A 25,997-nucleotide genomic window follows, 5' to 3' on the forward strand; every position below is an offset into this window, starting at 1 on the left:
CATACTTCTTTTCATACAATACATACAAGTAGGTAATACAAGCAAAAAAAACATTTAAAAGTGTCTGTCTGTTGTCCAGCTTTATCGCAAAAACTACTGCACCGATTTTGATAGAACTTCATTGTTACTTAATTATAGTCCTCGGTAACACAAAGGCTAATATCACATTGGCCGATTAATTCAGAATCGAAAATTGAAAATAAACTTTTAATAATACCACGCTAATATTTTAAAGCTGAAGAGTTTGTTTGTTTGAAACTCAAACTCAAACTCAAACATTTATTTATTCAATTAGACTACTTTAAGTAGCACTTTCGAATCGTCATTACATAAGTATTTTTAACATTTACCACCGATTCGGAAAGCAGTATCTATGGAGAAGAACCGGCAAGAAACTCCATAGTTGCTCTTTTAAAATCATATTGTCAATATTACATAATCTGTAACTTAAATCTAACTACATAATATATCATAATATGCCAAAGAACTGTCCTGTGGTTCTTACGCGACAACCCTCCATGGATTTTCATCTTTGGTTACTTGATTCCGCTAATCTCAGGAAACACGCATCCGATTAGAAATAAAATTTCATTGTTAAATAGTCCATTTATCGAGGAAGAATATAGGACATAGGCATTATAATATTATCATCACACTTAGACAAATAGGAGCGGACTGTAGTGTTGCCCAAATTCAGCCTTGGTCTTGCAGTCTTGGTTTTGTTCTTGCGTTTTTGCAAGACCAAGACCAAGAACAAGACCGCGTATTTTTAGCAAGACCAAGACCAAGACTGACCGTGCAAGACTTGAGCAAGAACAAGACATAGCCTGCAAGACTCTTGCGTCTTGCAGCTAGGACTTAGCGCTATTTCACTGAGTAGTTAGGTGTAACAGTTCGGTGTATAAGTAGGTACGCTTAGGAATTCTATGAGACGCAAAAAACTGTATCAAAGAATATGAAAAACTGGACCTATGCGCATTACGACTAATACCATTAACATAGCGAATAAAAAAATATCTATTGAAATCAAACTGAGTGCATGCATAGTTATTTATTTATTTATTTATTTATTTATTTATTTATTCATCTTTGACTTACAGTACAAAACATACCAACACGCACAAAGATAACAATTATTACAAAGTTTGACTTAAAAATAAGGTACAATTAGAGACAAACGATACAATATTAACATTAAACAGGTCCACTTCAGATTTAGCACGTAAGAATTTATTCAACAAATTGAGTGCATGATGGGTGGGTGCACTCCAAGCGGCTCGCGTCCGGAGCAGGCTCTCCGCGAACAGCGGCCGCGAGCGCCACTGCACGGAACAGCTCGGTGCCCACACACCACAGGCCCCCAGTGCCACGGGATTGTCAATTTTGTTATTTAACAGCAGATAATAATGAACCATAAGCGCGCGCTCGCGTCGTAGCTCCAGTGTATCCATTCCAACCATCCCCGTAACGTACAAAGATGGATATAAGTGGGGATAATATCCATACATCTTGCGGAAAAGGCATCTTGAGAATTTGCGTTGGATTTTCTCTATCATTAACGTGTAAATTTTTTCATGTGGGCTCCACACGATAGCGTTATATTCGAGCTTACTACGTACAAATGCATAATAAAGGCTAATGATAACAGTTTTGTCATTAAAACGAGCAGTCTGCCTAAAAATAAATCCAAGGGCTTTATATGCATTCTGGCAAAGATCAATTATGTGGTCATTAAAACTTAAGGTACGATCGAATAATACGCCTAAATCACGTATCGAATTTTCTCTAGCTACAATCTTATCCGAAACTTTATAGCCATAAAGATGTGGGGATTTACTCCTAGTAAAAGTCATTACTTTACATTTTGCCTCATTAAGATCTAAACGGTTGATTTTACTCCATTCACAGACGCTATTTATATCGTTTTGTAATGCCTGACAATCCTCAATACTTCCTATAGCCAAGTATAATTTGAGATCGTCGGCAAACATAAGACACTGGGAAGAACTAATAACATCTGGAAGATCGTTGATCATTACCAGAAATTGAGTAGGGCCGAGGGTACTGCCTTGACTGATACCAGAATTTATTGCATATGGATCTGAACGGTAACTACCAAGTTGTACAAATTGAAAACGATCCCGGAGGTAGTCTGCAAAATATTTTACCAGCCTGGGAGTGAAACCAATCATAGAAAATTTACGCAAAAGGACGTCATTATCTACGCGATCGAACGCTTTTTTAAAGTCGAAATAACTGACATCGATTTGTTTTTTCCGATCTAAGTTTTTAGAAGCGTAGTCGACGAAATTTATTAAATTTGTTGATGTTGATCTACGGGCACGAAAACCGTGCTGACAATCCGATAATCGAGAACTTATTTGTTGTGAGACGTGATTATTTAAAATAATTTCAAGTAGCTTAGCAAAAGTAGATAGCACCGCGATAGGTCTATAGTTCTCAATGCTCACTTTGGAGCCACTCTTTGGAACTGGTGTAACACGCGAAGTTTTCCATACGGTAGGATACGTATCTGTTTGGAGTGACAAATTAAATATATAGTGAAGAGGTTCAATAAAAATTGATATACAGTCTTTAATAATGAACGGAGGTATATTATCCGGACCTTCTGCCGAATGCGGTTTAAGGCGCCGAATTGCAAGCTTTATATCAGATTTTGAAATGTAATCAATAGAAATACGTGATGATGCAACGCCGGATACAAGAGAAGCCTCCTTATAATCAAGTTTTGGTTTTTCATTTAAAAATACTGATTGAAAATATTTAGCGAATGCATTTGCGGCGTCAATACCACTTACTTTAACACCATCATAGTCGTATTCGATACGCAACTTACTAGATGACCGCTGCTCCTTTACAAATGCCCAGAATTTCTTGGGATCATCTTTAATATTGGCTTCAATTTTTTTTATATGGTTCTGATAAGCCTGATTGATAAGTATTTTTACTTTACTTCTATAGTATTTAAACATTTCAAAGTTATACTGTAGACCAAACTGCTTATATTTTTTTAAATTAAAATATTTAATTTTTATATTATTTACAACTTCCGTAGTGAACCACGTCGGATAAGTATATCGTGAACTATTCATAGAATGTCTCTTTTTAGGGACGCATTTATCGAAACAGTCAAATAATTGTGTGTAAAATCTATCTACGGCACTATTTACACTAGTACACGAATAAACATCATCCCAACGCAATGTTTGAATGCACGCATATAATTCATTATAATCTGCTTTACGGAAATTCCATTCATTTAATTTACTACCAGACCGTACACATGAATCGTTTATATTGTAAGTCCTTAAATATGCTAATTTCACCAACAAAGACGGATGATAACTGTCAATGGGGACAAGTGGTGGTGTGTCACTACTTACCTGTAATTCCCTGCTACTGGCATTACTTAATACAAGGTCAAGAATTCCACCCATCTTATTCGTAATAGTATTATACTGATGCAACTTACTGAAGGAAATCATATTATTATATTTATAAATAACATTTTTTGATGCTGAATTTAAGTTAAAATCGCCAAATATTACAATTTTATATGATGAGAAACGTGTACTTAATTCTTCTAATATTTTAAAAATATTATAATATATGTCATCCTTAGAACAAGGTGGTATATACAACACACATAACACTATTTTAATGCCATTGCGTTTTACCGAGGCTACTGTAATTTCGAGACAATCGGTAAAACTACTTATGTAATTTTTAACACAAATATTTTTTATATCATAACAATTTCTAATAGCTAACAATACACCACCCCAACCTGAATCATTACACCGATCTTTACGCAATACAACATAATCGTTAGGAAACAACTCTGAGTCACACACACTACTATTTAAAAATGTTTCAGTTAAAGCATAAACGTCATATTGTTCACATACAGTGGTGGTCACATAATTAAAGACACCCCCTAATTGTCCATAAAATATTTACATTAGGAAGTACAATTATCTGAAAAAGGTATTTAATCTAGTATTATTTTTATTAAACCATATAAGACAATATGTTCTTCAAAATGAGGGACAAAAAATAGTTATATTCCTTGTTAGTTTCTACACTTGCTCTCTGTGGGAATGTAACACAAACTTTGTTAACGTAAGTGTAGCTGGCCACTTAATTAAAGACATCAAGAAATGAGTTATAATTTTTTATGAATAAAAAGAAACAGCATTGTGCTTTACTTCGATTTGTCGCGTAATTTCATAAATCGTTGACACTCTATAATTTTTTTGGGTATTTTTAACTTTTAAAATTAAAATTCACACGTTTAATAGTTTTAAAATCAATTATTATGGTTAAAAACAAGAGTTGCGACTCGTCCACAAGAAAAGATATTTTTAACTTCCATGATAATTAAACTATTTCAAGGATATGGTTATGAATGCTATAAAACATGTCAAGATGTTCCACACGACCGAAAACGTACTCAGAAAAGCAAAACCAAGTAAAACTACTCGGCCGAAAGATTCAAAAATGGTGTTGTTGGCTAAAAAGATCCATTTAAAGGGTCGGAACTGATACAGTTCAGAGTTGTATGGTGCAGCAGGCTTGAAGGGGGTGTCTGCTAGGACAATTAGACGGATACTGTGTGAGGAAAACTTGCACTGAAGAGTATCTCGGAAAGTACCACTTTTGAAAAAACAAAATGTGAAGGCAAGATTTCACTTTGCTACAAAATACGAACACTGGTCTGAACGAGAATGGAAACATGTGCTGTTTTGGCATGAAACTAAGATTAATATGATTAATTCTGTCAGAAAACAATATGTAAGACGCCATCTTAATAAGGAAATGGATCCAAGATACTCTAAAAAGTAGTCATACATGGGGGTGGAAATATCAAAGTGTTGCGCTGTTTTTCTGGACTTGGTGTTGGACCTGTCAAAAAGACAGAAGGCAACATGGATAAATTCCAGTACAAGTATATTTAAGAGCAATCCATGCTGCCCTATGCGGAGGAAAATTTACCTGTTGTTTGGACTTTTCAACACGATAATGATCCTAAGCACACTGCAAAAGTAGTGAAGTGCTTGTTAAGGAACCAATCTGTAACTGTTTTGGATTGGCCCCCCTACAGTCCGGATTCAAATCCGATCGAAAACTTATGAAATCAAGAAAGAAAGAAGTCGTGGCAAAGCGATCATCAAACGTCGACTAACTTTGCAAAGCATTTTCGAAGAATGGAACCAATTTAGTGATGCAACTTGAACAAAATTAGTTGCTTCAATGCCCAAGAGATGTAAACCGTCATTACTGCCAAAGGACATGCAACCAAATATTGAAAAGTGTAAAAATGTTTTGTAAATACGTCAGGTATTTTGTGTTGTAAAAATAATCTCATTAAAATAATATTTTTTTATATTTCTTATAAGCGAGTCTAGTGTCTTTAATTATATGGCCAGACCTTTGCTAGGTTAAAACTGCTAGTAGTAAGGATGAACCGAATAAAATCTAACAAACCGACAAGTTTTGTAGATAAAATTTAGTTTAGAATTAGACAACACATACCTGAATATTTTAAAATTATTTAACAAGTTCCAATGGTAGTGTAAAAAAAAAAATGTTGAGAGAAGTGTCTTGGGTAGTATAAAATGTTCTAAGTGTCTTTAATTATGTGACCACCACTGTAATATAGAATTCTTACATACATCTAATTTTGTACGCAAACCTCGCACGTTTTGATAAAACATACAGATATTTTTTAATTTAGGGGTTTTGTGTCGTTTTACGGTTGCGAAATCCACTACGCCATGGCTTAATGTGCACATCCTCCGCCCAATGAATAGGCGACATATAAGTGTCCAAGTTTTTTGTGGGGACTGTCAACTTAAAGGATGCATAGTCACCACGCGAATTCAATTGTTCCACCAAACATTTATCATTAGGGCAAATACATAACAAATGTTTTATAATTTGTTCGACTGTAGTACCTTTTTTTAAATAATAGATATGCAAGTAACTTTTACGTTCGGACGCCTCCAATGACGTCGAACCGGGCGCGGCCGTACCACGAGCTACATTTCTCGCCTCACGTCGAACACGACGCCGCGGCCTCACGTCGACCATATATAAAAGTACTCTGTGCGTCGACCCATTCAGTTGTAGCCCCGACTCCGTTACGGTCGTCCGAAGCATCGGCATCAGGGGGGGCACACTCAGAACTGTCATGTAAACGCATAGACGACAGCGACGCGGGCGGTGAATGGTATAACTAAAATTAAAAAAAAGCCGCCATCTTGTAATGATGCGCGACTGTCATTGTCAACCATAGTTGTCAACTCTCCTGGCTTTCGGTTCGGACGGACGTTGATGCGATTTCGAGGTTATCTCATTTGTTTTTGTTAAATATATCTGGTTATCTTTTAAGTTTTTGTTTTGGTTAAGTTTTGTTTTGTTATTTTGTTACTTGTTTTATTGTTGTTAACTGTTGTGAACGTTGTGATCATGAGTTTTCAACGGAGGAGATTTTGCGTTTTTCGGTGTGCCGCTTTAGGTAAGTTATAATATATACTAATTGCTTATACAGTGTAAACCTCATGTGTAATTGTATGTAGTGATACTTTTACCGATATAATTTTAAAATATGTAATGACGTTACAAAAGTGCTTCTATAAGAAGTCTAATTGAATGAATAAATGTTTGAGTTTGAGTTTGAGTTTTATACTTGTAAAAGCGTCGAAATCACTATACTCTGGCTGGTTTTCCGTACAATGAGTGTAACCTAGCACTATATAGCTTAGCATCACACCGTCACACAATAACGATAAAAATGCGTTACTAAGTAAATATTAAACCTTCATTTTCCTTGTTACCCAAATTAGTAAGGAACTGCAATAGACTTAGTTTTTTTGTTTTGTTAGCCTGTAATAAACTGCTGTTGCCTGTTGGCATCATAGAACCGCAGATTAAGAAATTCGTTCATATGTTTACAAATTGGGATTGCCATGCTTGCACAGGTAGACTCGTAGTCTGTTTTTGGGTATTATTAATGCAAGATGAGAATTTGATTTGTGTGCCATTAGCACAACAGTATGAATAACTCAAAGTCAATATTGAAGTGGGGGCACTTAGAGTAGAATAGAATATTTATTAAAACTTTACAATTTATAATAGCCCTTGTTGTCTGATAGGTCCCAAACTAGGCAGAGCCTGTATCTTGGGACCTTATAAATAACAATAAAATATTTACAAAGCAGCGTAATCATTTCGACTATTGTGTAAACCGGATTTTTCCTCTGAAATGTTTCCTTCTGCCTTCTTAATGATGCATGATACCACTGCTAGTTGTGAGAACAACATACCCAACTGTTAGGGTGGCAGGAAATTAGTCCATCACTCAATATTGCTATTAGGTATATCAAATTGGCGTAAAAATACTACTTTCGAGCTTCATGAGCACTTGCTGTTTACCATGTTTTTGGGGTAAACATATTGTAGATTGAATTCAACACCCCATTCAATACATTCATTCATGTGTACCATGGCTAGGATTTACTTTCCCAAATGCATAAAATGACTGGACAGTGCAAAAAGCATCATCATAATCAAATCTGCAAGCAAAACCTATGTCAAATATGGCACTACCATTAATATATGATCTTTCAATTAACATACTTCAGCACTGTAACACATAAACATATACCAAATATATGTATACATAAAAGAATTTTATATAGTTATTATTAACTAAACAAAGTTATAATAAAAATAAGATGAGGCATGAACATTGAACATGTGATGTTTTCAGATGAGCGAGGTGTTCCACTTCACCAGTTCCCAAATCCCAATAAGCGGTCTGACTTATTTGCTGCTTGGGTATCAGCTGCTGGTGACTATCTCAAGGAAAATGATCCTATGCGGATATTCAAGAATAGAAGAATTTGTGATCAACATTTTGATCCTTCAACTAAAATATCTGGACGTCGTCTTATTTGGTCAGCTGTGCCGACAATTAAATTGCATTGTAAGTAAAACTTGTTTTCATTTCTTTCGATATATTTTTGAAATATTATTTGCTTCTTTAAGTCTGCCATGATCAATGACATAATTATAGGGTGGCAGGGCTGGCAAAATGCCACAGGCCTCCGACCCAAGAGGGCCAGGCCTAAGAAGTCGCTAGCTCAGAAATATTTGTGACGATCTTTACTGATAGGGCCCCATCAAAAGAATGTGCCCCCATTTTGCACCAGTATAGAACTTTAGAATATTCAGTGGTCTAGTTGGCTTTATTGTTACATAATAATACTGTTGTAATTTTATATTACAGGTATACGGCAGTCAATAGCAAGTATTGTAGAGACTGACCATAGTTACTGTGGATCCCGAAGAGAACATTTACAAAGTAGGACTCTGATGGACATCACAAACCAAGCCCTGCCAGGTCCTTCTTCTTCAGAAACTGTTGCAATACCTTCTGGGTCTTCCGCAAGCACTTGTTTAACAGTAAATGAAAACTACCCTGCTCGGTCTACAAAAAGGAAAATGAATGCAGGTAGTGTATAAATATTATGTGTCTTGAAATCAATTTGACTCATCCTTTACGGAACATATTGTAAAGCAGGGACTGGGTAGGATAACCCATTCATTCGATTATGACTTACAAACAATATCCCTTTCAAACAGTAACTTCTTCAATGAAAGACTTACCCATCCCATTTCTATGATACATGTATATTTGTATAATTATAATATTAGTAAATATTAGTAAAGATACTTCTTTCTCTGACCCACTACTTTTAGTAGTTACTTTACAAAGAATCATTACTTATTATAAGATTGAGTTTTCATACTTATTTTTTTTGATTTCAGAACAAACATTCAGATATCTTTTAAAGAAAGCAGAAGCCACGCACGCAAGAAAGGAGCGAAAGAAGACGAATGATATTAGGAGACTGCGCCAAAAAGTGAAGATGTGGAAGTCACGTCTTCAGCAGCAGAAAAAGCTGGCAACTCAAAAGGACTTTGAGAAATTGACTAAAAATATGACAGAATCGGCCAAATTATTTAGCCGAATGCAGTTTGTTGAAGGCAGAAAAAAGAAAAAGGGACACAGGTTTACTCAGGAGGAAAAAATTTTGTCCTTGTCGATTTTTAAAAAAAGCCCTAAGGCTTACAAATTATTATGTAAGCATTTTATATTACCTTCGAAAAAAGTAATAAAAGCAATGCTGTCTAAGGTAAAATTGTCGCCAGGCATAAATTTTACAATTTTTCAAGAATTAAAAAATACTGTAACAAAAATGTTACCTCAAGATCGTCTGTGTACATTGATATTCGACGAAATGTCGATATCACCACAAATTCATTACAATGTTTACACAGACGATCTTGTAGGATTTGAAAATTACGGCGATGGCGAAAAGACGGACAAATTTGCCAATCACGTCTTAGTGTTCATGATTAAAGGGGTAAAGAAAAATTTTAAACAACCTGTTGCATACTACTTCACGCAAACTTTAAAAAGCGATAAGCTTAAACAAATTTTGAAAAGCGTTATAACAAAAGTGCAAGCAACAGGTTTAGAAATTATTGCAACCGTGTGCGACCAAAGTTCCCCAAATGTTAGTGCTATTAACAGTTTATTATTGGACTCGAAAAAAATATTTTGCCAAGAAAAAAAGGAATGGCGAAATGATGTTCTATACATTAATAAAAAAGTTATAATACCTTTATATGATGCACCCCACTTAATTAAAGGGGTAAGGAACAATTTGCTAAATAAAGAACTAAAATACATTCATGAAGATAAACAAAAAAGCATTAAGTGGGAATATTTCCAGCGAGTATTTGAAGCGGACAGGTCGCACGGTGAGTTGCGTCTTTTGCCCAAATTAACGAATGAACACTTAGACCCGGATAAAATAAGGAAAATGAAAGTAAAAAATGCCGCTCAAGTACTGAGCTACAGCATGGCTGTTGCAACAGACAATCTAGTTGCCAGACAAAGTGTTGCTGAAGAATGTGCCAATTTGATTCCATTTGTATTATTAATGGATAAATTATTTGATTCATTGAATGCATCTAGTTTTTCAGTGCCCAATGGAAAAATTTACAGGGCTGCTGTGAAAAGAAATTCTCCTCATCACAAGCTATGGCTAGATGCTGTGCAAGTTCTGAAAACAGTAAAATTTGTATTAAAAAAGAATTCCCAACTAATAGAAAAGTCTGTACCAACTGTTACTAACTTGATTAAGACAATCGAAGGTTTTAAGACACTCTGGCAACTGTTGTTTCGAAAGTATTCCTTTGATGCAATGTTGACGCGACACTTTAACCAGGACCCACTCGAAAACTTTTTCGGAAGTATCAGAAGTTTAGGTGCCCGTAATGTGGCACCTAATTGTATGGGATTTGAGGGTGCATACAAAACACTCTTGCTGAACAATTTCAGCAGCAATCATTCAGTCAACGCTAATTGCGAAGAAGACCAAAATGATTGCTTACAGTCGATATCTTTTTTAATAAATTATAAAGAAAATATTTCAGCACCATCACAATCCCAAAATATTGCAATTGATCAGCCCCTAGAAGTGATTGAAGGCATCAGAACTGTGTTAGACACAGGGGCTGATCAAAGAATTTATGTATGTGGGTGGGCCCTGTCAAAATGTTTGCAAAAAATTGTAAAAGGTTGCAAAACATGTAAAAACACGCTATTGGGCAATCCGGAAGATGCCAAGTATAGATATATAAGACAAAAAGAATACAACAAAAATAAACAATGGCTATGCTACCCATCTGATTGCTTAATAGCGTGTTTCCAAGAAATACAGGAAACAACAGTTGCATTCCTGAATAGTGAATGCTACAAAAAATATATAAAAGAAAGAATTAAAGCCTTTATCGAATTATTTATAGATTTTAATTTTATTGATTGTATGAACCACAAAGAAAAATTTAAAGAAACTTTTGTGGATACATCCATCAACTTAATTATATTCAGTTGGTGCAGATCTCTTAACAGAATATTAGACGGCAAATTAGCTTATGATGGGGAGGATAAAATAAAGAAATCAGCACAATTATATTATAATAATTATAAAACCTATAGAAAATAAAGCCATGTTGTGTCCTAGTTCAGTGTTCCACAAACTTTTTCCATGCATAGTGCACCTATGAAATCAGGATATTTTAGAGGTGCACCGTAAATTCAATTCAATTTTTTATCAAATATTTATTGCTTATTATAAAATTAAAAGTGATCATGGAAAAGGCTTCTATCATTTCTTCCCACCTGGAAATAAATGCATTCTATTCCATTTAATGAGAAGCTTTTCCCGCGGCAAGCCAATTATTAATGACCACGCACGGCACATCGGTGTGCCGCGGAACACTGAGTTAAATCTGCTAAAAACAAAAGCTTTAGTTATTTCAGTGCAGTGCAATTATATAGTATATAAATCTCAATTCAATAAACGTGAATATCGCTAAAGAAATTGTTTTTTATTCTCACCCCTGGTTGCCCTCATTACTTTGGCAAATTTATTATTTACTCAACTTACAAGGCAACTTATGGAGTGAGAGTATGTTTAAAAAAATATTACTAACTCCACAAAAAGAAAATTGTCAGGAAAACGACGCTTTTCGTGGTGTTAGTAATATTTTTGTAAATATACTTTCGCTCCATATCTGGTGCTATATATATCGATATGCATACTGCATAGCTATATATATATAGGTATACACTCCTTTAGTTATCCTACAAAGTTGCAGATGGCAGCACGTTCCATACATGCACTTATTACCACAGAGTAGCCACTCTATCTCAGCTATACATTATTCCTCTATGATCGGCATCCACGAACGCGTCTTGCGAGTTCTGCGTGACTTGCGTAGCACACGTAGTAGGGGTGATCTCGCCGTCAGTGCCGCTCGGTGGGGACGGAGATGCGAGCGGCAATGTCTTCTTCCCTGCTCGCACTTTGGGCTTCGCGACGTTGATGGTCGTAAGCGCACGAAGACGAGCATCTCGAAGTGGCCGCAGCTTAGAGTTACCCTCTTCATCATCACACTTTTTATTTGGTGAACTCAAATGTACCGTCGGATCTCGCATTTCTTTACTTTCAACAAATTCTTTTATAATCGAATTCTGTTCTAGAATAAGCGTTTCTAGTGAAGTTACTTTATCTTGCAGATGTAACACAGTCTTATTCAACTCACGAATAACATTTTCCAAAGTTTTGAACGACATATTCACAGATTTTATTTTTTAACGTAACAGCTGAGCGAATGCGTTTAACCCTTGCAAGCGCGCGGGGCAACTGTAAAACGCGGCGCGTTTTAACCATCGGCACTTTGATAATGCGGCATCAAAGGTTTTGTACTTACTTCTCAAAGAAATTTGCCGCTTTTCGGAAGTAGGTACATGGTTATGATACACGCGCCGGCGGCTTCTTTTGAAATCTAAAACAATCGTTGCCGCCACGCCGAAATCATAACATTTGACACTATTTGATTGCCGCCATAGGGCGTAGGTATACTCATGCAAAATAATTTCTAATTTTTTTAAGAGTTTCTACAGGTGTTCCAAAGAATAAATAAGTTTCAGAGTGCTTAGAATGAAAATGAATACATTATACTGATCACGCAAGTAGTATTATGATTAGGATAAAATGGTAAGGATAGGTAGTAGATGTCATATTAATTCATTCTAGTAAGTATATATTATAATATTGATTACTTATATGGTTTTAAACTAATTACTTAGGTACTATTATTGTACATTTAGTCATTATATTTCTTAAGTTTTTACAAGAAAAAATAGCAAAAAAGTGTTCAAATATCACCCGTTTAATAAATATTGTAGCCACTTTTAAATATACTACTTGAAACGTGTAAAAAAATTCTACAAAACTAATAAAATAATATAAAAAGCGTAGGTACTTACTACTTACCTACTAATAAAATAAAAAGCCTGCGATAAGAGTTTTGTATTACTTACCAGCCCGAATATCTCTGAGATATTAAGAAACAGTTACTTCCATGGAAAACGACATATAGGTCAGTTGATTTTTCGAATTTCTTATCAAATCTTCAGTTATTTATTAATCTGCTTGATCTTTACTATGGCTATGTTAATTCAAGCTCACAATGTTCCAATTCTAATACGTTTTTCTAAGATTTAAAGTAAACTTTAATAAATAGTAATAGACTAATAGGTAATTGCAAGACTTGCAAGACTCTTGCTGCAAGACCAAGACCAAGACCAAGACTGGGAGCGCAAGACCAAGACCAAGACCAGGTGTATTGGCGCAAGACCAAGACCAAGACTGGCTAAGTCTCGTCTTGTTCTTGCATTTGGGCAACACTAGAGCGGAGCAATGCGGGGTACAGCTAGCATCTAAAAAATTGGAATAAGTATTTTTCATAATGCCTTCTATACAAGTTGCAATTCTTAGAATAATTTTCTATTATTATTTTAATACTTCATCCGTAACATAATATACCTACATTACATTATATTGAAGAATTATCCATGGTATTAGACGCATATATTGCACTTTGTATACCTAACAAAAACCAACAATGCTATTGAAACGGTTCTTAGACATGTTTTTCAAAGAAAAATAGGTACATATTTAAATAGTTTAACTAAAGAGTTAGTAGACATGAGTTTGGAAATTTATTCTTATATAACTATATAAGAATAAATTTGTGTTTGGAAATTTATTCTTATATAACTATATAAGAATAAATTTCCAAACTCATGTCTGAGTGAAGTTTGGAAAAGACTTAGGTAATCTTATTTGGTCACTAGCTTTCCGTCCGCGGCTTCGCCCGCTTTGTCTAAAACCTAATAAATTATATACTAAACCTTCCTCTTCCATAACACAGCTAGATACAGGCGAAAGCTTAGTATGGGATCAGATCGTGCCGTGTGTGAAAATTGTCCTGAAATATTTATCTGAAGTATGCAAAACGGCCAAGCCACATATTTTTACTAAGAATATAAATCTGAAGAGTTTGCTTGTCTACTTGAACACGCTAATCTTTGAAACTACTGGTTCGATTTGAAAAATTATTTCAGTGTTAGATAGTCCATTTACCTACGCAACTCGAACGTTAAGACGATACACAAAAAAAAATCCACTGCTTGGCGGGCGGAGTCTAATAGCTCGCTATCGCGAACGCGGGTGTGCGCGAAGTCATTCTTGCATACTCGCCGCGCTGCCGCTGGCCGACTCGGGACAAACATGTATGGAGTCGTCATACAGTTATAATATTGTTATACATATATTTAATTGTTGATTTATTGGTTTTATTTTCTTGCTTATAAACACAAAATTATCTTCTTTTTAACAACTACTTAGACATTATTCATAATTATTAATTATTATTATTTCGTAATGTTTACTTTATTACAAAATAATACAGGTTATAAATAATCTTTAAAATAACAAAAAATATTGTTACTCTGAAAAAATGAAATGGTACCTAATTACGCGGACTACTGAATTGATTTAGATAGAATTTGATGCTGACGTAGATATTACATCATGCCCAGAAATGAAAGGTACTATTTCTGAAAGAAGTTATAAACCCTAATTCTTCTCAGTCAAAGTCAAGAGTGGAAGATATCGCTAATACAGTAAAACTGATGCGAAACTTTGGATGTTAATTTGTATATTTTTTTGTTAGTTGTTACTTAATCACGTCAAGACTACATTACCAATTTTGATAAAATATAGCACACACATAGGATACTTTTTATCCGAACTGAACACTTCTGTGGGATAAAACAGGATTCACGATATAATTCCACGCGGGCAAAGCCGCGGTCGGAATGATATTTTTTTAAATAACAAAATTGTTTAAAAAAAACACAAAATATATTGACGCATGTATTTATTTTTTGCACTCTATTATAATTGTAATTATTCATTACAAATAATCAAAATAAAATAGCCAGAACAAAGTTAGGCCCTGGTAGGATAGGTAGGCAGGTACAGCAATGTGAGACGAACACTGGCTTATTTATACCAATAATAATGTATTATAAACATTAAATTAAGTTTACTTTCTAACAACAAAAATACATAATATTAGCTAATGTGAAAACGAATCAACCAATCATCCCACAACAATGAAATGTGCACACAAATATTCATCCAAATCGGTTCATGTGATTAGGTGAGTGCAGCGCCATCCTCCGGGCCCAATTGTGTTTCCAGATCACCCAGGAACTCAATTTAATATACTTACACAAAATTTTTCGAAATGAAAACTCACATTACTATGTAAATATGAATATAAACCGGTTTTAGTACTAAGCAATTTCCCGCACAGGTGTAGTAAGTATAAATGAAATAAATATCAACATCAAATTCTTTATACAACATACTTATCTACCACCTACTAAGAAATTCTTGAAATTTTTTCGTATTTTTTTAAAATATAATACTACTCCAACGAGCTCCTGTTCCATAATTCCATATTACGTCCACCATACTTCCACTAAGTTCACCATGATTTTTTATTTCTTTGCACTTTGTTGCTTTTTGCTAAAAATGGAATCATGCGATAAAACCAGTAGAGCGTTGATAACATACATTTTTGACTGAATAAAGGTACTTACGAAGGAGTGGGTTCACATTGTGAACAATCAGTGGGTTTATTTTCCTTCTGGATTCCGGATTTCTGAAAAGATTATTTATGCTATAAATGAAAAAATCTTACACATTCGTTATGTACTTAAAACAGGGGTACATATCAAACATCGTCTATAATACAATTATCATCAAATTTAAAATAAAACCAACTTACTTCATTAATTTGTTCCAATTGTAAGCATTCTTTTTCCTCCAACCTTTATGTTTCTTCTTCTTATTTTCTTTATTGTCCCCATTTGTCTCATTTTGTCTTATCGTGTTGTCACCCTTTTTTACGATTGCGCAAGCGACACAAGTTCCCCGTGTGACGGCCGTAGCGGGAATGACTCGTGCAGCGATCGGGGTAGGAAGGTACAGGGCGGCTCTCGCTATATTGGCTGGTCAGGCGCTAATTTCAAGTATTTCTTGTTTATTTCAAAACCATCGCATATTTCAAAATTCTAACACGGTAGACGTATAGGCTGTATATTTTATAGTTAATATCCAAAATGTCGTAACTTTACGTTTGTTATTTTGAAGATGCCAGAGATTAAAAAAAAATAACAATGAGAACTTTGTATTTTTTTTCTATCGAGAAAATATCATGGAATCATGTTTCTAAAACGGTAGACGTATTGTGTTACTATTGAACTTTCTTGTCAAGAATTTTCATCACGACAACTTTAATAATATAAAAATTACGAAGGTTTAAAAAGGGCCGTAAATGTTAGAAAAATTAATTCATCACCTTAAGACCAATAGGAGCGGAGCAGGGAGGGTAAAACCGCGGGGCACAGTTAGTTAATGACTAGCTTTCCGCCCGCGCCTTCTCTCGCGTTTTAAAAAAAAAACCGCATAACTTTCCGTTCTCGTGGGATTTCCAGGGTAAAACCTATCCTATGTGTTAATCCAAGTTACCCTCTATATATGTGCTAAATTAAATTGTAATCGGTTCAGTAGTATTTGCGTGAAAAAGTAACAAATCACACACATACACATACATTCATCCTCACAAACTTTCGCATTTATAATATTAGTAGGATAGGAATTTTCTATAAAACCATGTTATTGGTTGTAATTACTTTATTTACAATGTGATACTGCGACAGGCTCGTTAAATCTTAAAGCCTACAAACTGCGTCTTGAGCTGTCCAAAACAATTTGATATGTTTATTTATCAAATCACATAAATACTTTTCACAAAAAAGTAAGTACGATGCCTTGGTAACTCTCTTAGTAACTCTAAACAAATATTTATTTATTCAATATGATAAAAACAATCAAAATAAAATCGGATATTACTAGAGCAGTATTTTATTGAAAAAGTATTTATAAGGTGCTTCTTCTCGAAAGATATCTATTGATTTGATTGGTCTGATTTTGAGGTTTCTACAAATATTTTGCACAACTAGATACTTACCTTATTCTAAAATTATACAATGTAAATGCGCCTTGACGAAAAAAAAACAAATAATACGGGCGAGTGGAAATTTCTTTACATGTTTACAATAATAGCATTTTTATCTTGACACTGGCAAAAAATCTGCTCATTGTCATCGTAGAAAAAATAATGCCATCTTAAGGCCATCGGGATATTTGCTTTTTTCAGTATGTTTACGATCGCTTAGATGTGAACGGCTGAACCGATTTCGATAATTATTTTTTTAAATGTTTGTGGAAGTCCAAGGATGGTTCTTATGTAGAGTAAACGTAAATATGTAGGTACCACGGGCGAAGCCGGGGCGGACCGCTAGTAATTTATATAAAGAAACTAAATGTAACTAAGTATGAATGTTTTAAGTAAAATTATATAAATAATCTGTATTTTTCATGAATTGTTAATGATAAATCTAAGTGAAAAACTGAATATCTATCACATCGAAGTCGGTCTAGCTTTATTCGTAAATATAGGTATATTTCTCAAATAAAAATATCACCTCTTAATCTTAGAATAGATCTATCTGCAGCAACAAAAACGATTGAAGCAGCATCAAACATAATACATAATACTTACTTAGTAACTATTTAATAATAGGTGATAATACATATCTAAGTTATACATCCACCCCAACCCTCTGTATTGAGTTGAGCAATAGTCCTCCGCTGGCCTCAGCAAGACCACCGGAGAGTTCTTGCAATTTCATACAAGCATTCCAGATAATTATTGGAAAACATTTGTTTCGCAATATTATATCGATTGTATCATGTATGTAATTCTGGGCATTAACATTTGTGACTCCAAATCGTCCACTTGTTATAGTTAATTAAATAAGTTTAATTTTAATTTCTTTTTAAAAAAGTAAAATCGCTCCCGCAAAGTTAAACTATCTACTATTAATAATAAACAATGCTTTGTATACTCATATAATGTATGAAATATGAATGAAACCGCTTCAATATACATATTATACAGAATAAATAGCTTACAACTCATGTATCACGTTATTCCTTGTAATAAATAGAGATAGAGTTCTGCTATAGTCTATATTCTATAGAAATTAATAATATACAGAAAATACACTGTAAAGATACAGTACAATAACTAAAATATAAAGCTGAAGAGTTTGTTTGTTTGAACGCCCTAACCTTAGGAAAGATTTTTCAAATCAGGTCCGATTTGAAAAAATCTTTCGGTGTTAGATAGCCCATTTATCGAGGAAGGCTGTAGGCTATAATTGTCTTCACGCTAAGACCAACAGCAGCGGAGCACTGCGAGTAAAACCGTAGGGCACAGCTAGTAAATAATATAATTATTACACTATATATTACAAAATATATTTACCGAGCAGGCAACTTTATATTAAGGTTATTGTTATTTGCTTAACCTACTCTTGATTTTCAACTTTCAAGATGTTATAAACAACTTAGACATTTAAATATAATTCCTTCTTTAGGAATTCAAAGTTTTTTAGGTCCAAATGACCTGAATTTAAATTATGATTTTCCCTGATTAATCCCGACGAAGCAGACAAATAATGTAGATTGGAATCCCGCCTGCGAGACCACTGCAGCTGACCGTTATTCTGATGTTCATACTTAGGTAGGTACCTTTTATACCTATAGTAATTATTATATTACCTGTGATGATTTTTTATGCCTGAAATGATGATGAAGCCGCTGCAAAGTGATATAAAATAAAAGATCGATATTATTTATTAACAATAATTTCTTGCTATAATTTTCATTATTTTTTACCTAGCTATGTTAGCACCAGCTCTAATATCTATACTAATATTATAAAGCTGAAGAGTTTGTTTGTTTGAACGCGCTAATCTCAGGTACTCACTGGTCCGATTTGAAAATTCTTGCGGTATTAGATAGCCCATTTATCGAGGAAGCTTATAGGCTATACATATAAAATGAGCACTGCGGTTAAAACCGCGAGGCACAGCTAGTTTTTTTTATAAAATATGTACTTTTATTTGACATCATCATTACACAAAGGTTCTGCAAACAATTCTCTAACTATTGTCGAGCCAATTTAATAGGCAACATTTGACGTCTATCAATTTTATCTTCATAGGGTGGTAACCTGCTTAAAAACATCGATTAAAGTGAATTAATCGATACGAACTTGAAACATTTGTCAATCGAACTTGAAACACATGTCAATAATTTATGATCATTTTTTTATTTTTATTCCCAAGTAATCAATGCATTCGATTCTAGATGTCAGATTTCGATTTTTAGAGTAACGTCTCTGGTATTTAAAAAGAAAAAAGTTTTATTGACACAAAATTGTAGCGACGTCAGTTCTTTAAATCAGAAATTGTTTATTATGTTTAGAATGGTTTATCAGTAAAATCAAATCCTAAAATTAGTTGTATCGGTCATTATTATTATAAATATGTAATCGTAATTGAAAAAAGTTAAGCAAATGTGCAGTTCTAACAAAACGAAATATCATGTTATTCTATGTCGTCGTTACTAGGTTACGTTGTTGAATTTTGTTGAACTGTCAAATGTTGCCTATTAAAATGGCTCTACTATAATTTATAACGATTACCTAGATAGATACCACTCTAGAGATTAAACTATAAGGTCAGCTCACACTAACAGTGCCATGGGCAATCATATTAATCATTGATAGATGAGCATTTTCAGTTTGAGAAGCATTGTTTGATAAAGTGATTGATACTACTGTTATAAGACTGAGTTGATTAGAATGTATCGAAACCAACTCTTAAGGCTACCTTTTCGCGATGGGGCCTTGCCCCGTCCGGGGCTCGATCAAACATTATTGAGAACTTTTTGTATGAAGTTATTCATGTCTAAATGTGGATTGGTCAGAGCCCGGACGGGACAGGACACGGATTTGAAATGTGTATACGGCTCGGCCCCGGCAATCATGCTTTAGATTTTGAAGAACTAGCATATAGACTTGTGTCCTTTTCTAGGTGATAATTCTAAAGCTTTAAATAGTCTGAGGAACAAAGTTGAAGACAATTTTATTTTCTGCAAATAATGCCTTACTGAATTTTCTGTACGACTAGTTTATTAGATAGAGCGAGAAACCCTTTTTTTCAAGATGGCGGCTGCAGATCAAAGATGGCAACACAGTTTCTTCTGACGACCTTTACACATCCACGAAGTAAAATTGCATCCTTTGAAAAAAACAATTCTCAATGTAAATTTTCCATAAAATACAGAAAGCAATAAAAATTATATAGATGATACAGCTACTACAGTTGTTTTTATTTGTCTCCATAAAATGTTACTACATTTCATATCTAAGCATTTCATTATTTACCCTAACCTCGGAACCTTATCACTGCACACAATTATAACGTAGTTTTATGATATTAAACTACTTATCTGTCTTTGTGAAATAGACATTTTAATTACTTACGACACTGATAATAAGGGACGTCGTTACAGAGACGGATTTTCGCCGTTAAATATTTATATAAACTAGCGGTCCGCCCCGGCTTCGCCCGTGGTAAATATTTACGTTTTCTCTACATAAAAACCATCCTCGTACTTCAAGGAATATAATAAAAAAAGAATTATCGAAATCGGTCCACCCGTTCTCGAGTTATGCACAATTCATTTTTATATATTATACCTACACATTTTGCGATTCATTTTTATATATATAAAAAACCGATATACATGTAGGAATTAGGATATGAATTGTGACGACACAGTAACTATGGCGTTGGAGGTTCGATTCCCGCTGCTATCATGTAAAGAACGTTAGTACCTAATTACTTATGTATAATAAATAATAATTAAAAAATTAAAATAAAATTCAAATAATTATATTTTATGTGAAACAATAATAGCTCCGATTTTAGATTTAGTTAGATAGAAGACTTCGTCCCTTGAAATATCAATATTACTTAAAAATTACATGTACATACGAAATATAGAGCCTAAACTACCGCCCTATGGCGCCCTACGTTTACGCCGCTCCTGAACATTATTTAAATAGGATTAATTCTAATAAATTAATCTTTTTTTTAATCCCTTTATGATCAATGAAGAACATATTTGTATTTCGTAAAGATTTGTTTAATTTTAATTAGTTTTTGGCTGTAAATAATCATGGTCCAAAAACGAGTAAAAATAATTATTATTTAAGTATACAGTGCGGACTTAACTTGAAGAATAGATTGAACACACACCCCTTGTTCCAGAGGTCTGTGGGTAAGTCTGTAAAATTATTCAGGTAAAAATAATTTTAGGTAAATTATAATTATATTCCATTTTTTTAGGTTCCATAAAGCGATCGATTGATTCAAATATTGCCTATAAACCCAGAAAAATAAAAACTACCTCAATAAATATTACAAATGCATGAAAATTTATTTGTACACCGCTTATTTTATAGACAACACTTGCTTTATTATCGACTAGCTGTCCGCCCCGGCTTCGCCCGTGGTACATATTTCGCAATAAAAGGTAGCCTATGTTCTTTCTCAGGGTCTAAAGATTGTCTGTGCAAAATTTCATCAAAATCGGTTGAGAGGTTTATGCGTGAAAACCATACATAATTACAAACTTTTCCTCTTTATAATATTAGTATAGAGTATAGATTTTTAAAAAAGAATTATCCGATATATTCGAACATATTTTAAAAAATCTAATGAATGAATGAATTCTAAAATAGGTTAACGTTGCTTTTGTCCGAAGGAAAAATGTATAATAATCGAAATTATTAATTTATTCAATAAATAATTATTTTTCTAACGTCATTCTATTCTACAGAGAATTGAAATGCATTTTCTGCTAAGTCCGTTTACAACTAAATCGATTGTTCTAAATTTCAATGAAAACTATCAGTATTGTTAAATAATTAGCACCACGCTAAGTAGTAAGCCGTAATAATACACTTTCATTTTTAATCAACATAATAATATATAATTACTAGCGGTCCGCCCCGGCTTCGCCCGTAGTACATATTTACGTTTTCTTTACATAAAAACCATCCTAGTACTTCAGGGTATATAATAAAAAAAGAATTATCGAAATCGGTCCACCCGTTCGCGCGTGATGCCGTGACCAAGGAAAACGGGTTTCATTGTTATATATTATATATACTAGCGGTCCGCCCCGGCTTCGCCCGTGGTACATATTTACGTTTTCTCTACATAAGAACCATCCTCGTACTTCAAGGAATGTAATAAAAAAAGAATTATCGAAATCGGTTCAGCCGTTCTCAAGTTATGCGCTTACACATTTTGGGATTCATTTTTATATTATAGACTAGCGGTCCGCCCCGGCTTCGCCCGTGGTACATGTTTACGTTTTCTCTACATAAGAACCATCCTCGTACTTCAAGGAATGTAATAAAAAAAGAATTATCGAAATCGGTTCAGCCGTTCTCGAGTTATGCGCTTACCAACACATTTTGCGATTCATTTTTATATATAAGATTATATTTCCATTTTAGAAAAAAGCTCTTACAAAACTTATTTATGGCTATTTCGCCACGTTTTGTTATTTGGTATCTAAAGAATAATGCGAAAATTATTGTGTTGAGAGGCTTCATATCATAAGCAGTCATACTGTGGTCATACCATAAACTTAACTTATCTTTGCAGTTTAAAACTGATCATGTATTTACTACTGACATTATTGCAATTTGAAACAAACATTTTATATTCATACATAGATTGCAGATGAATTAAATGGTTTAACTTATATGTTAAAGCTGATTTTTATGTGAAAACGTTTTTGTTAGTAATAATAATTAATCAAAACAATATGCAAATCGAATTTTTAATTTCAGATACACAAAACCTCCGCTTGTAATGCCATAACCACTGAAATTTGAATAAATTATATCAAAAGCGACCTATTAGACTTCATCCTTAGCCTTTCCCAAACACCGAGAGACTCAAGGATAAACAAAATTACTTGCGATGGGATCGAATCGCGAATATTTCGCAAGCTCAGTCACGATTCTGTGCAATGGTTATATAAATGTAATAATTGATAGGTATTTGAAGGGTATTTGATTATAAATTTAACTTTTTATGAAGGGCAAATAATATGTTAATTTGGCGATTTACTTACTTCGTCTCATTTAAGGGGGCGCATAAAGCAAAATAACCAATCTTCTATTAGATGATACGTGTAATATGCAAGACCAAATCTAAAAAATAAAATATATATCAAACTAGATGATATGTTCAACGATTCTGTTTAATCAAAAACATAAAATATTAAAATTTACTCGATAAAAAAAAATCACCAAGTTAGCTCTAATTTTCACACTTTTACGTTTTCTACTTGACATGGTAATACTTATTATGATTTTTTTTTCATAAACAATTATATTAAAACATTTGCAAGATATTTGTCAGAGCATTTTGTGTAATTACTTTTAGTTTTGGTTTTATCTGCGATAAACCACTTTTATCGTGACAAAATCAAACGTTTATCTCGAGAAAAAAAGAGCGCCAAAAGTGGTTTATCGCAGATAAAACCAAAACTAAAAGTAATTACACAAAATGCTCTGACAAATATCTTGCAAATGTTTTAACATAATTGTTTATGAAAAAAAAATCATAATAAGTATTACCATGTCAAGTAGAAAACGTAAAAGTGTGAAAATTAGAGCTAACTTGGTGATTTTTTTTTATCGAGTAAATTTTAATATTTTATGTTTTTGATTAAACAGAATCGTTGAACATATCATCTAGTTTGATATATATATTTTATTTTTTAGATTTGGTCATGCATATTACACGTATCATCTAATAGAAGATTGGTTATTTTGCTTTATGCGCCCCCTTAAGTCGGTCATGCTGCTGCTGCGTTGCTGCAATCTATTTTTTCATGAAAAACTAAACATTGCATACCTAAACATTATTTTGGCAGATGAGAGTATTCTAAATTTCATAGATACGTAATTACTTTTCATTGCTCAGTTAATTTAAAAAATAGTATACAAAAGTCGTATACGTTCTAGAGTTACCAGGTTAAGGATATTAATTACGCCTATAGGTACCATATGTTCATTTGTACCTATATAAAATAAAAAATTAGATTTTTTTTTGTTATAATATTATGTTAAATTCTGTAAAAACCACGCTATCTTTTGGTGAAAACAAAATGAAAATCGGTGTAACAGTTTTTAAGTTTATTGCAAACAGAGACATTTTTATTAAAATCCTGAGTATACGTAGTTACGAGGAGTATGGCAACTAACACTGTAGAAAAATAGGGAGTTTAAAAAAAAACATTTCAATTTCTTACACACATGAGAATAATATATTTTTTTTACAAGTACGAATAAATTTATATTCATAGACTAGCTGTTGCCCGCAGCTTCGCTTGCGTGGAAAAGATAAATTTTCATGGTATAAGTTTTCATCCCCTATTTTACCCCTTTAGGGGATGAATTTTCCAAAATCCTTTCTTAGGGGACAACTACGTTATGACATCTACCTGCATGCCAAATTTCAGCCCGATACGTCCAGTGGTTTGGGCTGTGCGTTGATAGATCACTATATCAGTCACCTTTGAGTTTTATATATATACTAGCGGTCCGCCCCGGCTTCGCCCGTGGTACATGTTTACGTTTTCTCTACATAAGAATTTTCGAAATCGGTTCAGCCGTTCTCGAGTTATGCGCTTACCGACACATTTTGCGATTCATTTTTATATATAAGAAAGATATATAGATAGAGTGGTACTTAAACTAATGCATCAGTACTTAAAGACACTACAGTACCAAGACTTCAGTTGTTTACAAAAATACCTACCATATTTATAACAATGGTAGTAAATTAGATTAGATATTAATTTCTTACTTGCGTAAATATGAACGTAAAATTATGGCTTTGTATTTTTTATTTGAATTTTTTATCAATGTTTATTATATGTGCGTTTGTGTATATTTTTTGGTTTTATGGCGCATTCAAATGCTTTATAAATATGAATTGATAAAAATTGTCCAGGATCACAGATCGCTGAATTGGTCTTTGCCCCGGATTGGCGTGAACGACGCAGGTTCGAATCCCGCATAATGGCCGAATTTTTTCTATTCTTTTCTTTAATTTCAATTTTATATCTGTAACAGCTGTATCGATTTGGTCAATGTTTTGAACTAATCATTTGTCGTCATCAAATACATATTTTGTATCTGTAGTTCTTTAAAAAAATGTCTGCTAACATAACATTATGGAATAAGTATAGAGATTGTTTTAATTTCTAACTTATAATACAGGAAAGCTTTGAATTCTTTATAACATAACAAAAAACATATGATTTATTAACGTCTATGCTTTCTTATTGTGTATGTGAATATTTAATACTAGCTGCTCCGCGCGGGTTCACCCCCGTGGCTCTACTCCTGTTGGTCGTAGCGTGATGATATATAGCCTATAACCTTCCTCGATAAATGGGCTATCTAACACTGAAAGAATTTTTCAAATCGGACCAGTAGTTCCCGAGATTAGCGCGTTCAAACAAACAAACTATTCAGCTTTATAATATTAGTATACCTAGATAACCAATTTAATTATTTTAATTAGACTTATATCATAGTTAAAACATTATTCTTAATTATTTGTTAATATATTATTCTCTATCATATTGTGGATCAAAATATATAAGCTATCATAAAATATTTGATTATAAATTGTCTATTTAAAATTTATAATAGGTATATCTATATTAAAATATAGTATGCACATAATAAAATAAGGAAAATGCTTATCAAACACGAAATTAATGCAAATCTTTTCCTGCAGATTTAGAATATGTAATATATCTAAAATAAAATATATTAGTACATGACGTATTGAATATATTATTTTACTAGCAAACCCGGCGAACTCCGTTTCGCCACCAGATGGTTTCGTTTTATGTAACATTTCATTTTTTCCCGCTTTTCTATTGAATTTTTTC

At 33.4% G+C, this 25,997-nt stretch overlaps 2 long non-coding RNA genes across 2 annotated transcripts in view; both read right to left on the bottom strand.

Moving 5' to 3' along the window:
• Window positions 1-25,997, bottom strand: part of LOC149478646 (uncharacterized) — a 329,584-nt gene that overhangs the window by 89,457 nt on the left and 214,130 nt on the right. The window lies entirely within an intron of this gene.
• On the bottom strand, window positions 15,099-16,047 carry LOC149478649 (uncharacterized). Its single transcript, XR_016317374.1, has 3 exons — window positions 15,811-16,047; window positions 15,623-15,684; window positions 15,099-15,548 (listed from the first exon to the last, which is right to left on the bottom strand). It is a non-coding gene; the product is annotated as an uncharacterized LOC149478649 (long non-coding RNA).

The sequence above is a fragment of the Colias philodice genome, chromosome 21 (genome assembly GCF_061535455.1).
Source record: "Colias philodice isolate Cphi_HAF_F1 chromosome 21, ilColPhil1 Martin Lab GWU primary, whole genome shotgun sequence".
NCBI lineage: Eukaryota > Metazoa > Arthropoda > Insecta > Lepidoptera > Pieridae > Colias > Colias philodice.